The sequence below is a fragment of the Cherax quadricarinatus genome, chromosome 56 (genome assembly GCF_038502225.1).
Source record: "Cherax quadricarinatus isolate ZL_2023a chromosome 56, ASM3850222v1, whole genome shotgun sequence".
Classification (NCBI taxonomy): Eukaryota; Metazoa; Arthropoda; class Malacostraca; order Decapoda; family Parastacidae; genus Cherax; species Cherax quadricarinatus.
This window is the reverse complement of record NC_091347.1, coordinates 2,386,635-2,404,964: the sequence shown is the minus strand read 5'-3', so window position 1 is coordinate 2,404,964 and position 18,330 is coordinate 2,386,635. Positions and strand designations below refer to the sequence as shown.

The 18,330-nt window shown below is 39.4% G+C and overlaps 1 protein-coding gene across 2 annotated transcripts in view; it reads right to left on the bottom strand.

Annotated features, from left to right (window-relative positions):
• The window catches only part of Arp2 (Actin-related protein 2), a 93,873-nt gene that overhangs the window by 48,862 nt on the left and 26,681 nt on the right, over positions 1-18,330 (bottom strand). The gene's annotated exons all lie outside the window — the stretch shown is intronic.

Below are 18,330 nucleotides of genomic sequence, written 5' to 3'. Positions count from 1 at the left end.
CGTTTATCCACACCAATAACAGTCTCTCAACATCTTCTATCACTTGCGATCTCAGTTTCGAAAACATAGTTGCACCTTTGGCAAGAACAGCTTCCTTGATTGCCGTTTTCTTGGCCACAATAGTAGCAATGGTTGATTGGGGTTTTGTGTACAACCTGGCCAGCTCGGAGACACACACTCCACTTTCATACTTAGCAATGATCTCTTTCTTCATATCCATAGTAATTCTCACCCTTTTTGCTGTAGGGTTGGCACTAGAAGCTTTCTTGGGGCCCATAGTGATTTATTTTGCAGGTGCAATCACTAAAAACACTGTGATAATATGAAATGTTCCGATTGTATGTTTGGATGGGACCGCGGTGGCTGGCTGGCTTGTAAACACTGGCCACAAGTGGACACGTCTCAGAGGGAACGAATCATGTTGGTCGAGTTTTTTAGTGCTAGTCGAGGCAAAATTTTTGCGTTAAAATGTATTGCTAGTCGGATTTAACGTTAGACGATGCCATCGCTGGTCAAGGGTCCACTGTATGTATATGACCAAATCAGTCGAAGGGTTAATTATTGGCAATTTCAACAATTTCGTATGTCCAGGTTGGGCCTGGTTGCAGACCGGGCAGCAGGAGTGCTGACCCCGAAACCCTCTCCAGGTAGACATTCCCTTCTTTGCCTCCATGGATAACATTCTTAGTCTCTACAGATACCTCAATGTACCACCCACCTCTTTCCCTTCATCAATTCTATAGTTTACCGTGTCCTTCATATACCCATCTGCCGACATGTCTGCTCCCAAATATCTAAACACATTCACTTCTTCCATACTCCCTCCCTCCAATCAGTATCCAATTTTTCCTTGCCTAACTCGTTTGATACCCTCATCACCTTACTCTTATCTATGTTCACTTTCAACTTTCTTCCACTAGGTCATCACGGTGCTTACTCAGGGATCTACCGCAGCTGAATATTCATGTATTTCTGGTGTTGCTGAGAACAGCTTTTGCTTGACTTGCTATGTAGCAAAGACAGCTATTTTCAGAGAAATATTGATTACCATTTGGATAAGATAGATTTAAATTGGTGGTCACTGTCAGTATTCATGAACTATGAAGAGGGATTGAGAAAGTGATAGATGAGGTAGTGTATCTGTAGTTAAACACTAGTGATACCAGCGGTGAAGTGAGAAGATAATAATGTACTTAGTTGGATTTGTCAGTTAAAAATAGGAGAGGAGAGTTATTAAATGGAGAGTTAGAGGTATTGGGAAGATGGAAGGAATATTTTGAGGAATTGTTAAATGTTGATGAAGATAGGGAAGCTGTGATTTCGTGTATAGGGCAAGGAGGAATAACATCTTGTAGGAGTGAGGAAGAGCCAGTTGTGAGTGTGGGGGAAGTTCGTGAGGCAGTAGGTAAAATGAAAGGGGGTAAGGCAGCCGGGAGTGAGGGGATAAAGATAGAAATGTTAAAAGCAGGTGGGGATATAGTTTTGGAGTGGTTGGTGCAATTATTTAATAAATGTATGGAAGAGGGTAAGGTACCTAGGGATTGGCAGAGAGCATGCATAGTTCCTTTGTATAAAGGCAAAGGGGATAAAAGAGAGTGCAAAAATTATAGGGGGATAAGTCTGTTGAGTGTACCTGGTAAAGTGTATGGTAGAGTTATAATTGAAAGAATTAAGAGTAAGACGGAGAATAGGATAGCAGATGAACAAGGAGGCTTTAGGAAAGGTAGGGGGTGTGTGGACCAGGTGTTTACAGTGAAACATATAAGTGAACAGTATTTAGATAAGGCTAAAGAGGTCTTTGTGGCATTTATGGATTTGGAAAAGGCGTATGACAGGGTGGATAGGGGGGCAATGTGGCAGATGTTGCAAGTGTATGGTGTAGGAGGTAGGTTACTGAAAGCAGTGAAGAGTTTTTACGAGGATAGTGAGGCTCAAGTTAGAGTATGTAGGAAAGAGGGAAATTTTTTCCCAGTAAAAGTAGGCCTTAGACAAGGATGTGTGATGTCACCGTGGTTGTTTAATATATTTATAGATGGGGTTGTAAGAGAAGTAAATGCGAGGGTCTTGGCAAGAGGCATGGAGTTAAAAGATAAAGAATCACACACAAAGTGGGAGTTGTCACAGCTGCTCTTTGCTGATGACACTGTGCTCTTGGGAGATTCTGAAGAGAAGTTGCAGAGATTGGTGGATGAATTTGGTAGGGTGTGCAAAAGAAGAAAATTAAAGGTGAATACAGGAAAGAGTAAGGTTATGAGGATAACAAAAAGATTAGGTGATGAAAGATTGAATATCAGATTGGAGGGAGAGAGTATGGAGGAGGTGAACGTATTCAGATATTTGGGAGTGGACGTGTCAGCGGATGGGTCTATGAAAGATGAGGTGAATCATAGAATTGATGAGGGAAAAAGAGTGAGTGGTGCACTTAGGAGTCTGTGGAGACAAAGAACTTTGTCCTTGGAGGCAAAGAGGGGAATGTATGAGAGTATAGTTTTACCAACGCTCTTATATGGGTGTGAAGCGTGGGTGATGAATGTTGCAGCGAGGAGAAGGCTGGAGGCAGTGGAGATGTCATGTCTGAGGGCAATGTGTGGTGTGAATATAATGCAGAGAATTCGTAGTTTGGAAGTTAGGAGGAGGTGCGGGATTACCAAAACTGTTGTCCAGAGGGCTGAGGAAGGGTTGTTGAGGTGGTTCGGACATGTAGAGAGAATGGAGCGAAACAGAATGACTTCAAGAGTGTATCAGTCTGTAGTGGAAGGAAGGCGGGGTAGGGGTCGGCCTAGGAAGGGTTGGAGGGAGGGGGTAAAGGAGGTTTTGTGTGCGAGGGGCTTGGACTTCCAGCAGGCATGCGTGAGCGTGTTTGATAGGAGTGAATGGAGACAAATGGTTTTTAATACTTGACGTGCTGTTGGAGTGTGAGCAAAGTAACATTTATGAAGGGATTCAGGGAAACCGGCAGGCCGGACTTGAGTCCTGGAGATGGGAAGTACAGTGCCTGCACTCTGAAGGAGGGGTGTTAATGTTGCAGTTTAAAAACTGTAGTGTAAAGCACCCTTCTGGCAAGACAGTGATGGAGTGAATGATGGTGAAAGTTTTTCTTTTTCGGGCCACCCTGCCTTGGTGGGAATCGGCCGGTGTGATAATAAAAATAAAAATAATAAAATTAGTTGATATGTATATTTATGACAAAATAAAATCAGTAATGAAAATAACAACAATGTACAGAGCATTAGTCTATGACAAAGCAACTTATAAGACAAAATATGGTAGAAATATAGTTAAGCAAGTATAATGCAAGGTACAGTGGTACCCCAAGTTTCGTACAGCTCCCAACTCGAACAATTATGCAAGTGTATTATTTTAAGTGTTTTTGTAAGTGTATTTTTGGGGGTCTGAAACGGACTAATTTAATTTACGTTATTCCTTATGGGAACAAATTCGTTCGGTAACGGCACTTGAACAGCCTTCTGGAACGAACATGGCCGAAACTCGGCATACCACTGTAAATACAAAGTAAATATTACGCAATGAACTAGTAAATGGAATATTAAAAGATAAAAGAATTTATCCAACATAAAAAAAAAAAAAAAAAAAAAAAAAAAAAAAAAAAAAAAAAAAAAAAAAAAAAAGGCAAATAAGAACAATGCAATGTAAAAAGTTACACAATGATCTAGTAAATGGAATATAAAAAACAAAAGAATTAATCAATAACAAGCAAGGTGAGAGAGTGGCACTGTTAATTGCACAGCAATTAGGGGGTACATTGCACTGTATGTGGACTATGGTAAGTATAAACTGTGGATTATTCTGTCTCAGTCAAGCCTGTCTCTCTTAAGAAGATTGTCAGATCATGTTCATTAGTTATTTCATATGTGCGACCTGTGGCTGATTTTTTAATTATGATTTACCCACCTTGGGTGAAACACTGATTAATGTTATCCTTACACTCACATTGAAGTTATCTTAGCCTTTACAGCAGGTTCTGTCACTTTTTTGTTACAAACACTACTCTTAATCGTGATGGAAAAATGATTAAATCTGTTTTCTTGTATGAATGAAATTGGAACGAAATCAGTTAGTGTATGACTAGTTAATGGTCCAAGTTGGACCAAAATGTGGTCGTAAGTTTCTTTCTCCTATGTGAATAAAATTTTAGCATCACACTAAGTCCCCAGTTTACTGCCTAACAGGACTTCTTGATATCACTACTTTCTAGATTAACCTGTAGATCATCTTCGATGATCTGCAGATGAGAAATGTTTACAGTTACAGCATCTAATAATTACTGTTGCTCAAGTAGGTCCATTTGATTTCCAGTCATGTACGTATATCATCTTAGTATTAAGGGAGGTGATTTGTTTGGTAAGTTTTACAACAGTTGACTGCACTTTTGTGGTATTCATTATTTTTTACTAGGTTGAGCAACTTTTGCTCGAGTTTAAGAATCCATTTGGGTTGAGCTGATTGAGTTCAAGGTCTGCAATCTTCCGATTGACTTCAATTTTCAATGTTGGTTTGCTGTAACAGGGTAGTGGTTCTTGCAACTACTGGCATGTGCAAGTGTCCTTTGGTTAATATGGTGCAGACCATTTCAGGATTCTTGGAATGGATCCAATAACTTTCAGAAGCCTCTTCCAATTGATTGCAAACATATACAGTGGTGTATTCTACACTGAAGGAGGCTTAGTGTATTCTTGATGTGTGTAGGTGGACATCTGCCAATCTTATTTGTAAAAAATAGCACTGCATTTTTCCATGAAATCACATTAAATGTACCAGAGTATACCTTTTGAATGGTTTCAATCTTTAATGGATAATGAATCTTACATACAGGATTCTGCTCACTAAATTTAGCCTGTGCAGATATAGATTTTGTCAACATGTTAACAGTTAAACAAGGGGTAATTGTTGGATTCCAAACAATAACTGGTGAATGATTTTTTAATTCACTCTAAACTTTCAGCAATGGTGGGCTTTATTTATAGAAAGGGTGGCATTCCCTTTGAGCTATGTAAAAATAAATTTTTTAAACTAAATTTTTTTAAACAAATTTGCTTCCATGCAATAACTGGATAATGCCTCTTTTGACTGTCTTCAAACCCTAAATAACTTGTGGATTGATTTTGGGTTTTGTAGATGCCAATTTTATTATAAGAAGAAATTAATACAGGTCCACATCCCTTTATCCGAAATTCTGAAATTCAAAAAGTTCCGAAAACCGAAGTTTTTTCGTGGAGTGTAAAGCATCAGAGTGGCAGGCGTCAGTTGTGCCTCAGTACTTGTAGTGTTCACACGTGTGTCTGCTGTTTGCTGATATTTTGATTTTGCTTTTTATTTTGTGATAATGTTTAATTTCACTATGAAAATGTCAAAAAGAGCTACAGATGAGAAAAAGAAAAGAAAGCATCTGACGTTATCAATAATGCAGAAAGTAGAGTTACTGCAGAAGCTTGATCATGGTGTGTTAGTGTGGTGTCTTACTGAATAACATGGTGTTGGAACTACCACTGCTTAAGATTTAAAGAAACAGAAAGACAAGTTACTGAAGTATTATAGTGACAGTGATGACCAAAATCTAATGAAAAATAGGAAAACACTGCATAGGGCAAAAAACGAAGATCTTGACTGTGTGCTAATGGAGTGGATTCGACAACAAAGAAGTGAACATATGTCACTGACTGGTTTGTTGATCATGAAACAAGCTAGAATATACCATGAAGGACTGAACACTGAAGACGAGTGTCAATATTCAGATGGTTGGCTGCGGAAATTTAAGAAGCGTAATGGTGTAGAATCTGTGGTGAAAAAGCTTCTGCTGAGATTACTTAGACAGAAACCTATGTTAATAAGACAGATGACACTTGAAGTTTTTAAAAACGCCATCTGTCACTCGTCTTGAGAATCATATTCCTGGTCTATAATTACCCCATTACAGTGGACCCCGCTTTATGATCAGCTCCCAATGCGACCAATTATGTAAGTGTATTTATGTAAGTGCGTTTGTACGTGTATGTTTGGGGGTCTGAAATGGACTAATCTAATTCACAATATTCCTTATGGGAACAAATTCGTTCAGTAATGGCACCTGAACATACTTCTGGAATGAAATAATATTGTAAACCGGGGGTCCACTGTATTTCATTTATCAATATATTACTCTATAATAAACCATAGTAGTATTTGCAGTCTTTATATATCCCACTTAGTGCGAGTATTCATACATTTTTGTTGCAGTGTTAATGTTTGAATATGGGGTGCTGCCCTAGACCCCACCTTCATCCTGAAATTCAAAAAATTCTGAATTTCGAAACACTACTGGCCCCAAGGGTTTTGCATAAAGGGATGTGGACCTGTACTGAAATTTTAAGTTTTCTTGCAACTGGTGAATGCATTATCCAATTGGCTTCAGTCTTTCAAAACCAATCTTTATCTTACTTTCACGAAGCTTTGGATTATTGGACTGTGTATACCTGAAGAGGATTCCGTTGGTCAATGCCCTCGTGGCTCACTCTGAGACCAGGCCTCGTGGTGGATCAGGGCCTGATCAACCAGGCTGTTACTGCTGGCCACACGTAAACTGATGTACAAACCACAGCCCGGCTGGTCAGGTACTGACTTTAGGTGCCTGTCCAGTGCTTTCATGAAGATAGACAGGGGTCTATTGGTAATCCCCCTTATGTATGCTGGGAGGCAGTTGAACAGTCTTGGGCCCGACATTTATTGTGTTGTCTCTCAGTGTACTCGCAGTGCCCCTGCTTTTCATAGGAGTGTGTTGCATCTCCTGCCGAGTCTTTTGCTTCCATAGGGAGTGATTGTATACCCCTCTGCTGTTCCAGTTTTGGAGCTCACAGAAGATATGAAAATTGCAGTTTCTTAAAAAACAATGAAATATTTGTTCTTAGAAGATTGTAGAGAATTTTAAGTAGAACACAAATGAGAAAACAAAACAGAAATAATAAAAATTCATACTTTAATGAAGTTTTTAAGTTTTGAAAGTTTAGTAAACCCCTTAAGTATTATATTTTTTATATGATTTTATTCCTGAACCAGCATATATACTCAGGCACAGTGTTCCTTTCTTCCTTCATGGTTTTCATTTATAACTTCAAAATGCTTTATCCAATGGACTTCAAAATATCAACCCTGGTGAGCTATAACTCAGGAAAAGGTTTATTAAACTTCTGGTCAGTCTTATATGTATAGACCATTCCTGATACTGGTTTCCATACAGTAACTTGAGAAAGCCTCTTCTGATGGCTTCAAACTTTCAACGCTGACATATCCTTAAAATGGATGGTATTACAGTGGAACCTCGGTTTACGTTTGCCCTGGTTTTTGTCGATGTCGGTTTTTGATGACTTTTTTCTTTAAAATATTGTCCCAGTTTTTGTTCATCACCTCGGTTTTCATACACCGTACCGAACGTGTCCATCTGCTCGCGCCCACACAAAGCATCCCACACATGCACTCTGAGTCAGTCTGGCTTTGTTTCTAGTCGAGTGAGCATTACCTGCACATTCATATGAAACATTTCGTAATAATACAGTGGACCCCCACCTTACGATATTAATCCGTTCCTGAGAGCTCATCGTTAGCTGAATTAATTTTCCCCATAAGAAATAATGGAAATCAAATTAATCTGTGCAAGACACCACATAGTATGAAAAAAAAAATTTTTTTTACATGAAATATTAATTTTAATACACACAAACTGACACTTACCTTTATTGAAGATCTGGTGATGATTGATGGGATGGGAGGAGGGGAGTGTGTGGAAGTTGTTAATGTTTAGAAGGGGAATCCCCTTCCATTAGGACTTTAGGCAGCACGTCCTTTTCCAGGGTTACTTCCCTTCTTCTTTTAATACCACTAGGACCAGCTGACCGTGGTGCAGCAACAGCTGACCGTGGTGCAGCAACAGCTGACTTTGGTGTAGCAGCAGCTGACTGTGGTGCAGCAGCAGCTGACCGTGGTGCAACAGCAGCTCACCGTGGTTCAGCAACAGCTGACTGGTGCAGCAACAGCTGACCGTGGTGCAGCAGCAGCTGACCGTGGTGCAGCAGCAGCTGACCGTGGTGCAGCAGCAGCTGACCGTGGTGCAGCAGCAGCTGACCGTGGTGCAGCAGCAGCTGACCATGGTGCAGCAACAGCTGACCGTGGTGCAGCAACAGCTGACCGTGGTGCAGCAACAGCTGACCATGGTACAATAGTACATATTTCTCACCCTTTTTACCACAGGGTTGGCACTAGAAGCTTTCTTTGGGCCCATGGTGGCTTATTTAGCAGTTACAAGCACTATAAACATTGGAATACAAAATGTATCGAATGTATGCATGCAACCGGCCACCCTGGCTCGTAAACAATGAGGGCAGGGCAGCTGAAGCACTCAGGCTGGATGGACAGGTCCGGGATGAGTCATGTTGGTCAGAAACAGCTGATGGTGGTGCAGCAACAGCTGATGGTGGTGCAGCAACAGCCGACAGTGGTGCAGCAGCAGCTGACCGTGGTTCAGCAACAGCTGACTGTGGTGCAGCAGCAGATGACCGTGGTGCAGCAACAGCCGACAGTGGTGCAGCAGCAGCAGCTGACTGTGGTGCAGCAACAGATGACCGTGGTGCAGCAACAGCTGACCGTGGTGCAGCAACAGCTGACCGTGGTGCAGCAGCAGGTGACCATGGTACGATAGTATGCATTTCCCACCCTTTTTACATATGATCGCTTGAGAGATGGTATCTCCTGCTATCTGTTTTTCATTTATCCACACCAATAACTCTCTCTCTACATCTTCGAGTACTTGCGATCTCTGTTTCAAAAACAAACTTGCACCTTTTGCAAGAACAGTTTCCTTGATTGCCGTTTTGTTGGCCACAATAGTAGCGATGGTTGATTGGGGTTTGGTATACAACCTGCCCAGCTCTGAGACACGCACTCCACTTTCGTACTTAGCAATTATCTCTTTCTTCATTTCCATAGCAATTTTCACTTTTTTTACCGCACGGTTGGCACTAGAAGCTTTCTTGGGGCCCATGGCGACTTATTTTGCAGGTACATTCACTAAAAACGCTGTGATAATATGAAATGTTCCGATTGTATGTGTGGATGCGACTGCACTGGCTGGCTTGTAAACACTGGCACCCACGGGGCAGCTGAGGCGCACTCAGGCCACATGTGGGATGCGTCTTGGACGAATCACGTGAAGAGAGTTTTTTAGCGCGAGGCAAAATTTTTGCATTAAAATGTATCATATGGTGGATTTAACGTAACGTGATGCCATCATAAGGTGGGGGGTCCACTGTACATTGTTTTTTGTGCTTGTTTATTGAGTGCGACTGCTAAATAAGCCACCATGGGGTCAAAGAAAGTCCCGAGTTCCAGTCCTTTGATAAAGAAGGCGAGAAACACGATAGAATTCAAAGGTGGTAGAGGGTGGTAGTGATGGTGGCAGAAGGTGGTAGTGATGGTGGTAGAGGGTGGTAGTGATGGTGGCAGAGGGTGGTAGTGATGGTGGCAAAGGGTGGTGGTAGAGATGGTGGTAGAGATAACCTCTCATCCTTCTCCCCTTGCTGTTTTCCATACACCAACAAGAGTCTTCAATAAAGGTAAAAGTGATTTAAATGTTCATTTCTCCATTTCATTTGTGCTTTATATTTATTTCTCATTGTTTTCTGTATGTAAAACTATAGTTATTTTCTATAAAATGTATTTTTTGTTAATATTTTTGAGTGTCTGGAATGGATTAATTGGATTTACATTATTTCTTATGGGAAATACTGCCTCAGTTTTCGTCGAATTCGGTTTTTGTCAGACACACTGGAACAGATTAAAGACAAAAACTGAGGTTCCACTTTATTAGTAAGTGCTTACCAATTTATTAAAATGGCATTGCTTTTCATGAATTATCTGGAGTACACCTCTCTGAATGGCTTCAATCTTTAATGTTTGATGTATCATATGAAAATGCATTAAGAGTTAGGCCAAGTAGGAGCAAATTTGACAATTTACTAACAGTTGTTAAATGGGAGAATGAATCTTCTGGGTGACTTCAAATTTTTAGCACTGATGTTTGCTCCTCAAAGGAACATATTATTTAAGTTTTTATGTGTAAAGTTTATTTAAAAAAATTATTTACATGTAAATTGGAGAATGCCTCTCCTGATTAGCTTTAACTTGAAACACTGGTGTATTTTACATTGGTATTGCATTGGTGCCAACTTGCTGTTTTTACTGAAGAAATAGTACAATAAAGTAAGTGCTGGTATTCATGTGATAATTTGTGAAAGCCACTTCTGGTGCACTTCAGATCTGTAATGCTGATATTTAACCATGTTACAAACTTATGTGGTACTCTGTACTATTCCTTTTGTATGCACTAAGGTACATGGGGCTGAGCTTATGGTATATGGGGATACTTTTCTTAGATTGCACAGCAACTGAAACAAATTATTAATTCGTATTTTATTAACACATCAGCCATTTCCCACCAAGGTAGGGTGGCCCGAAAAAGAAAAATTTTCATCATTCACTCCATCACTGTCTTGCCAGAGGTTCACTTACACTACAGTTATAAAACTGCAACATTAACACCCCTCCTTCAGAGTGCCGCCACTGTACTTCGCATCTCCCATCTAGTTGTGAATTGTTCTACTTACCATACTATGACTTAAATTCTACAATTTTACTTTTCATGATAAGTAGATTGAATGAGTGAAGAATGCAACACGGCAGGATGGGAGGGGGAAGGATTTCTCTACAGTATGTACTCAGTGCATTGCTGCACTCACAACCATTCCTAGGTCTCCCCCCCCCCCTCCAAAGGAACATTACTTTTGCATGAAGTTACACTCTTAAAAGTTCATACAATAAAACAGCTTCATGTGAAATTCATTCGTAAGATTAGGGGCACATCCTCTCACTTGCAAATATGAAACTGTGAGCTACTGTCTTCTTCCATAGAGAGCCAAAATTTTGTAGATTAAAATTCTTTCAGTTTCTGCTCTATAATATAGAGTAACAATAATATACAATAGTAATAATAATGCCTAAAACCTCTAACAATATTCAATAATTCAATGCTAATTATAAACCTGCAGCTAAACCAAGGAATATAATGCATTTATTAATATATATTATGTTAATAAAAGACTATCATTTACTTTGCCATTTGGCTATGTGCTCACTCATTGATTACTCATTCTTTTGTTTTCTTAAATTATCTTTATACTTTACTCATTAAGAAAACTTCACACCTAAAGGAAGTTGTAAGGGCAGAAATAAACAAGGACAGCTTACAACCAAGTTCTCATAGGCAGGGAGGGAGCCAGAGTGTACTTTCCCCATACCCTTAATGCACCAGCCACAGGAAATATTCTAAGAGAGAATTAATTGAATGGATTATTTACCCAACACTGTATTTTCCAAGAACATAACCTCTTCAGTCACAAAGGCTCCAAGGTATATACTGTACAGTATATAGTGCATGCACAGTACAGGTACTGCATAAGAAATGTATAAAGTTTTATAGTGTTGCAGGCTGTTAGAACACAATAGGAAAAAACAGGAAAATTATAAGTAAGAAATAAACACACAAACAAGTAATTTTACTACCGTAGTTTGGCAAAAATAAAAAAAAAGGATTGTACAAGTGAAATGTGTTAAGAGGGTTGGTTCATTACATGTTCTACTAGGTATTTAAAAGATCAATACTCAACATCACTAAAAATTAACATACAACCTGAACCTTTGCTCTCAAATGTGCTTACACCTATAAATTCCTGAAATAAACATGAAAAATTATCTTAAAATTCAAGAAAAAATAAATTTAAGAAACTTCAAAAACAAACAAACAAACAAAAATACTAAAATACTAATAAAAACACTGCTCATGTGAGCAGCATCACAGCTCTTCTAGAGGCCAAACACTGTATTAGCAAAATGTTATTAGCATTAATGAGTAAGATAAGTGATGTGTAACTCATAAAACTTTTGATACTTGAATGCCAGAAAATTTAAATCTTGGTTAGCATATTTAAAAAAGCGTAAGTAAACATAAATAATTTTTTTTTTTCAACAAGTCGGCCGTCTCCCACCGAGGCAGGGTGACCCAAAAAAGAAAGAAAATCCCCAAAAAGAAAATACTTAAATCATCATTCAACACTTTCACCACACTCACACATTATCACTGTTTTTGCAGAGGTGCTCAGAATACAGCAGTTTAGAAGCATATACATATAAAGATACACAACATATCCCTCCAAACTGCCAATATCTCAAACCCCTCCTTTAAAGTGCAGGCATTGTACTTCCCATTTCCAGGACTCAAGTCCGACTATATGAAAATAACCGGTTTCCCTGAATCCCATCACTAAATATTACCCTGCTCACACTCCAACAGACCGTCAGGTCCCAAGTACCATTCGTTTCCATTCACTCCTATCTAACACGCTCACGCACGCTTGCTGGAAGTCCAAGCCCCTCGCCCACAAAACCTTCTTTACCCTCTCTCTCCAACCCTTTTGAGGACGACCCCTACCCCGCCTTCCTTCCCCTATAGATTTATATGCTTTCCATGTCATTGTACTTCGATCCATTCTCTCTAAATGATCAAACCACCTCAACAACCCCTCTTCTGCCATCTGACTAATACTTTTATTAACTCCACACCTTTTCCTAATTTCCACACTCCGAATTTTCTGCATAATATTTACACCACACATTGCCCTTAAACAGGACATCTCCACTGCCTCCAACCGTCTCCTCGCTGCTGCATTTACCACCCAAGCTTCACACCCATATAAGAGTGTTGGTACTACTATACTTTCATACATTTCCTTCTTTGCCTCCATAGATAACGTTTTTTGACTCCACATATACCTCAACGCACCACTCACCTTTTTTCCCTCATCAATTCTATGATTAACCTCATCCTTCATAAATCCATCCGCCGACACGTCAACTCCCAAGTATCTGAAAACATTCACTTCTTCCATACTCCTCCTCCCCAATTTGATATCCAATTTTTCTTTATCTAAATCATTGATACCCTCATCACCTTACTCTTTTCTATGTTCACTTTCAACTTTCTACCTTTACACACATTCCCAAACTCATCCACTAACCTTTGCAATTTTTCTTTAGAATCTCCCATAAGCACAGTATCATCAGCAAAAAGTAACACTGTCAATTCTCATTTTGAATTTGATTCCCCAAAATTTAATCCCACCCCTCTCCTGAACACCCTAGCATTTACTTCCTTTACAACCCCATCTATAAATATATTAAACAACCATGGTGACATTACACATCACTGTCTAAGACCTACTTTTACTGGGAAGTAGTCTCCCTCTCTTCTACACACCCTAACCTGAGCCTCACTATCCTCATAAAAACTCTTTACAGCATTTAATAACTTACCACCTATTCCATATACTTGCAACATCTGCCACATTGCTCCTCTATCCACTCTATCAAATGCCTTTTCTAAATCCATAAATGCAATAAAAACTTCCCAACCTTTATCTAAATACTGTTCACATATATGCTTCAATGTAAACACTTGATCTACACATCCCCTACCCACTCTGAAACCTCCTTGCTCATCCGCAATCCTACATTCTGTCTTACCTCTAATTCTTTCAATTATAACCCTACCGTACACTTTTCCTGGTATACTCAGTAAACTTATTCCTCTATAATTTTTACAATCTCTTTTGTCCCCTTTCCCTTTATATAAAGGGACTATACACGCTCTCCACCAATCCCTAGGTACTTTCCCCTCTTTCATACATTTATTAAACAAAAATACCAACCACTCCAACACTATATTCCCCCCTGCTTTTAACATTTCTGTCATGATCCCATCAGTTCCAGCTGCTTTACCCCCTTTCATTCTACGTAATGCCTCATGTACCTCCCCCACACTTACATTCTGCTCTTCTTCACTCCTAAAAGATGGTATACCTCCCTGACCAGTGCATGAAATTACCGCCTCTCTTTCTTCCTTAACATTTAGAAGTTCCTCAAAATATTCTCGCCATCTACCTAATACCTCCATCTCCCCATCTACTAACTCCCCTACTCTGTTTTTAACTGACAAATCCATACTTTCCCTAGGTTTTCTTAACTTGTTTAACTCACTCCAAAATTTTTTCTTATTTTCATTAAAATTTCTTGACAGTGCCTCTCCCACTCTATCATCTGCTCTCCTTTTGCACTCTCTCACCACTCTCTTCACCTTTCTTTTACTCTCCATATACTCTGCTCTTCTTATAACACTTCTGCTTTGTAAAAACCTCTCATAAGCTACCTTTTTCTCTTTTATCACACCCTTTACTTCATCATTCCACCAATCACTCCTCTTTCCTCCTGCCCCCACCCTCCTATAACCACAAACTTCTGCCCCACATTCTAATACTGCATTTTTAAAACTATTCCAACCCTCTTCAACCCCCCACTACTCATCTTTGCTCTAACCCACCTTTCTGCCAATAGTCGCTTATATGTCACCCGAACTTCCTCCTCCCTTAGTTTATACACTTTCACCTGAAAATAAAGCCCTAACTTACGATGTTAATGCTTTCCTGAAAACTGTAAGACGAATGTTCAGTAGTGGGAACTTGTTTCTCCAGACACACTCGTGTGTTAATCAGATGATTCTTGAGGCATAATACTGAATTCCATACGTAATTGAATTTATAAATCAATTTATGAATTTATAAAATGTTTAATACTAAATTTAAAACTACTGTACACATACAGCAGTTCTTGCTCAATCTCTACAAAATGAAGATGAACTCTCCATATATGCATAAAATTAACAAACATAAAGTACTGTATTAATCCACGAAAAAAACACAAAAAATTATTTATTTGAATATCCGCAATGATGAAAACTGCAGATCAGCATTCGTAAGTACTTTAATTGGTTAAGTGCCACTGCAGTAAGTGCAGAACATCGTAAGTCAGTGCCCAACTATTCAAAAGTGATTAACTGGTTACTATAAATGTCATGTCTTTATGCTAAGTATGACATTAAATAATGTGAAAGAACATTTAGTCATTAAGCCATCTTATTAAACACTAGAGGGCAATGATCATCAGCACTACAGTGAGGCAATCTTCATGTGGACAGTATTCAAGAAGCAGTACTTGGGAAGAACAATATTACTCACAAGTTGCACAATATTTGATCTAGAATGGAGGATATGCTACCACTGAAGTCTTATTGGCATAATAAGCCCAAGATGCCACAAGGATCTGTGTTAGCTCTGATAGTATTTGTAATTTACATTAATGATTTACCAGAAGGAATTAAGAACTATATGAAAATGTTTGCAAGTGATGCAAAAATCCTACACAATAAAAATGGCTGTGTATTCCTAGAGGAAAACCTGAACAGAATGAGCAAATGGAGCAAGAAATAGATGATGAAATTTAATGTGGAGAAGGCCATGTAATAGAAATATAGATAAAATTAAAACAGGCCACACACACACAGCATAAATTATGTGATAAAATGTTAAAGACATCAGAGAAAGAGAGGGACCTAAGCATTACCATTTCTAAGAGACGGTCCCTGGAAAATTACATAAATGAAATAACAAAATACTCTTATGTGACACCAGCCACCTTTAAAATGGGATTTAGCTATGTGGATGGGGAAATGCTACAATGCTGTTCACGATGTACATTTGACCAAAACTGGAATGTGCAGAAGGGGTGTGGTGTGCACACTTAAAAAGATGTGTGAACAAGCTAGAGAAAAAAAGTTTAGTACAAAAATGGTATACAATACCAAAAAGATGAAGAGTTCGACATGTGCAACATTTGGGTATCTTTATTTGCAAATGTTTTGCCGTCCAGTGGGTTTATCAATACAAATTCAAGGACATAATGGAAAGACTGTAGAACTATATACAAAAGATGAGGTAATCAGTCCCTCAGCCTTGGAGTTGGTGAAGACCATCATAAGCTTGAAGAATCTGAAGCAAACACATGAAGATTGGCGCTTATATACTGGCGTCAGACGAGGGACTTGAAGGAGAAGGTACTGTCACTGGTAGGTGGGGTTTTCCAATGGAACTAAGTCTTACCCAAGGGATGGATCAGGAGTAGGTAATGTTGTGAAAATGTTCTCTGAACCAAGATTCCAAGATGATGATGTCTGACAAGTTGTACAAATAAAGGTACCCAGATGCTGCATATGTGTGCAATTCTTCATCTTGTCAGTATTGTATACCATTCTTGTAAAACATATTGGACACAGCAACATCACAGACTCTTGGTTTAGAGAACATCACAACCTTCTTGCCTACTCCTGGCCCATCCCTTGGGTATGACCTACTTCCACTGAGGAATCCTGACTACCAATGACAATGCCTTTGTCCACTTCACATCCCTCATCTAACTCCAGTATATAAGCACCAATCTTTATGCCTTTGCTTCAAATTCTTCAAGACAACGGTGCTCTTCACCAACTCCAAGACTGAGGAACTTATTACCTCATCTCGTGTATGTACTTCCACGAGTTTTCAATTATGTCCTTGAATTTGCACTGATAAAGCCACTGGATAGCAAAATGTCTACAAATAAAGATACCCAGAGTTGCACATGTGTTTAATTCATAAAAAAAAAATATTATCTATGAAATGGCTACCAGTTAAATCATATGAGGTAAAAATAAAGACCAATAAAAGGAAAAGAGGAAACATGATAAGCTCACTGAAGATTATACCTGGAGAGGGTTTTGGGGGTCAATGCCCCTGCAGCCCAGTCTGAGACCAGGCCTCATGGTGGATCAGGGTTTGATCAACCAGGCTGTTACTGCTGGCCACATGTAAACTAACATACGAACCACAGCCTGGCAGGTCAGGTACCGACTTTAGGTGCCTGTCCAGTGCTTTCTTGAAGACAGCCAGGGGTCTACTGGTAATCCCCCTTATGTATGCTGGGAGGCAGTCGAACAGTCTTGGGCCCCGGACACTTAATGTGTTGACTCTCAGTGTACTCGTGATGCCCCTGCTTTTCATTGGGAGAATGTTGCACCTCTTGCTTTCACAGGGAGTGATTATCGTGTGCAAGTTTGGTACTAATCCCTCTAGGATTTTCCAAGTGTATATTATCATGTATTTCTCTCACCTGCATTCCAGGGAATACAAATCAAGGGACTTCAACTGTTCCCAGTAATTTTGGTGCTTTATCATACTTATGTATGCCATGAAAGTTCTCTGAACACTCTCCAGGTCAACAATTTTGCCTGCCTTACAAAAACATATGAAAGAATTGATAAAGATGATCTCCTAACACCATCAACAAATAGAAGTGTTGGAAGGACAGAAGAAAGTTCTTTATAAACAGTGATGTAGAACAATGTAGCAAGTGCTGCAATTGCTGGAAATACTGTGAATGACAGATTAAATACTGAAGATGAGACACCACCATGTTACTGTATGCTCTTGTGTAGCTACAAGTGACTAAAGAACAAAGTAGCATTAAACTCTGTACAGACTGACTTAGCCGGTGTGCTCTCGCAGTAATGTACAGATATAATAGTGTGTTGTAGTGGAAGTTTGCCATGACATGACTACAAACTGGCTCTCAATAAAAATTTGATCAAATACGTATATACTACTACCTATAGCTAAGTTTTGTTTTCACTTTCACTTTTTTATAGTACAGTTTTGTACTAAGCAACTAAGATCATAATTATTCATACATGAAACTCTCAACAAATTTACCAAGCCAAATGATCAATTATTTTATAATTTAAAAAACCACTAAGAGAGAGATCAAAAAAAAAAAAAAGTATTGTAAGGTAATGCAGAACATTTTTTTTATTTTTATTATCACACTGGCCGATTCCCACCAAGGCAGGGTGGCCCGAAAAAGAAAAACTTTCACCATCATTCACTCCACCACTGCCTTGCCAGAAGGGTGCTTTACACTACAGTTTTTAAACTGCAACATTAACACCCCTCCTTCAGAGTGCAGGCACTGTACTTCCCATCTCCAGGACTCAAGTCCGGCCTGCCAGTTTCCCTGAACCTCTTCATAAATGTTACTTTGCTCACACTCCAACAGCACGTCAAGTATTAAAAACCATTTGTCTCCATTCACTCCTATCAAACACGCTCACGCATGCCTGCTGGAAGTCCAAGCCCCTCGCACACAAAACCTCCTTTACCCCCTCCCTCCAACCTTTCCTAGGCCGACCCCTACCCCGCCTTCCTTCCACTACAGACTGATATACAGTGGACCCCCGCTTAACGATCACCTCCAAATGCGACCAATTATGTAAGTGTATTTATGTAAGTGCGTTTGTACGTGTATGTTTGG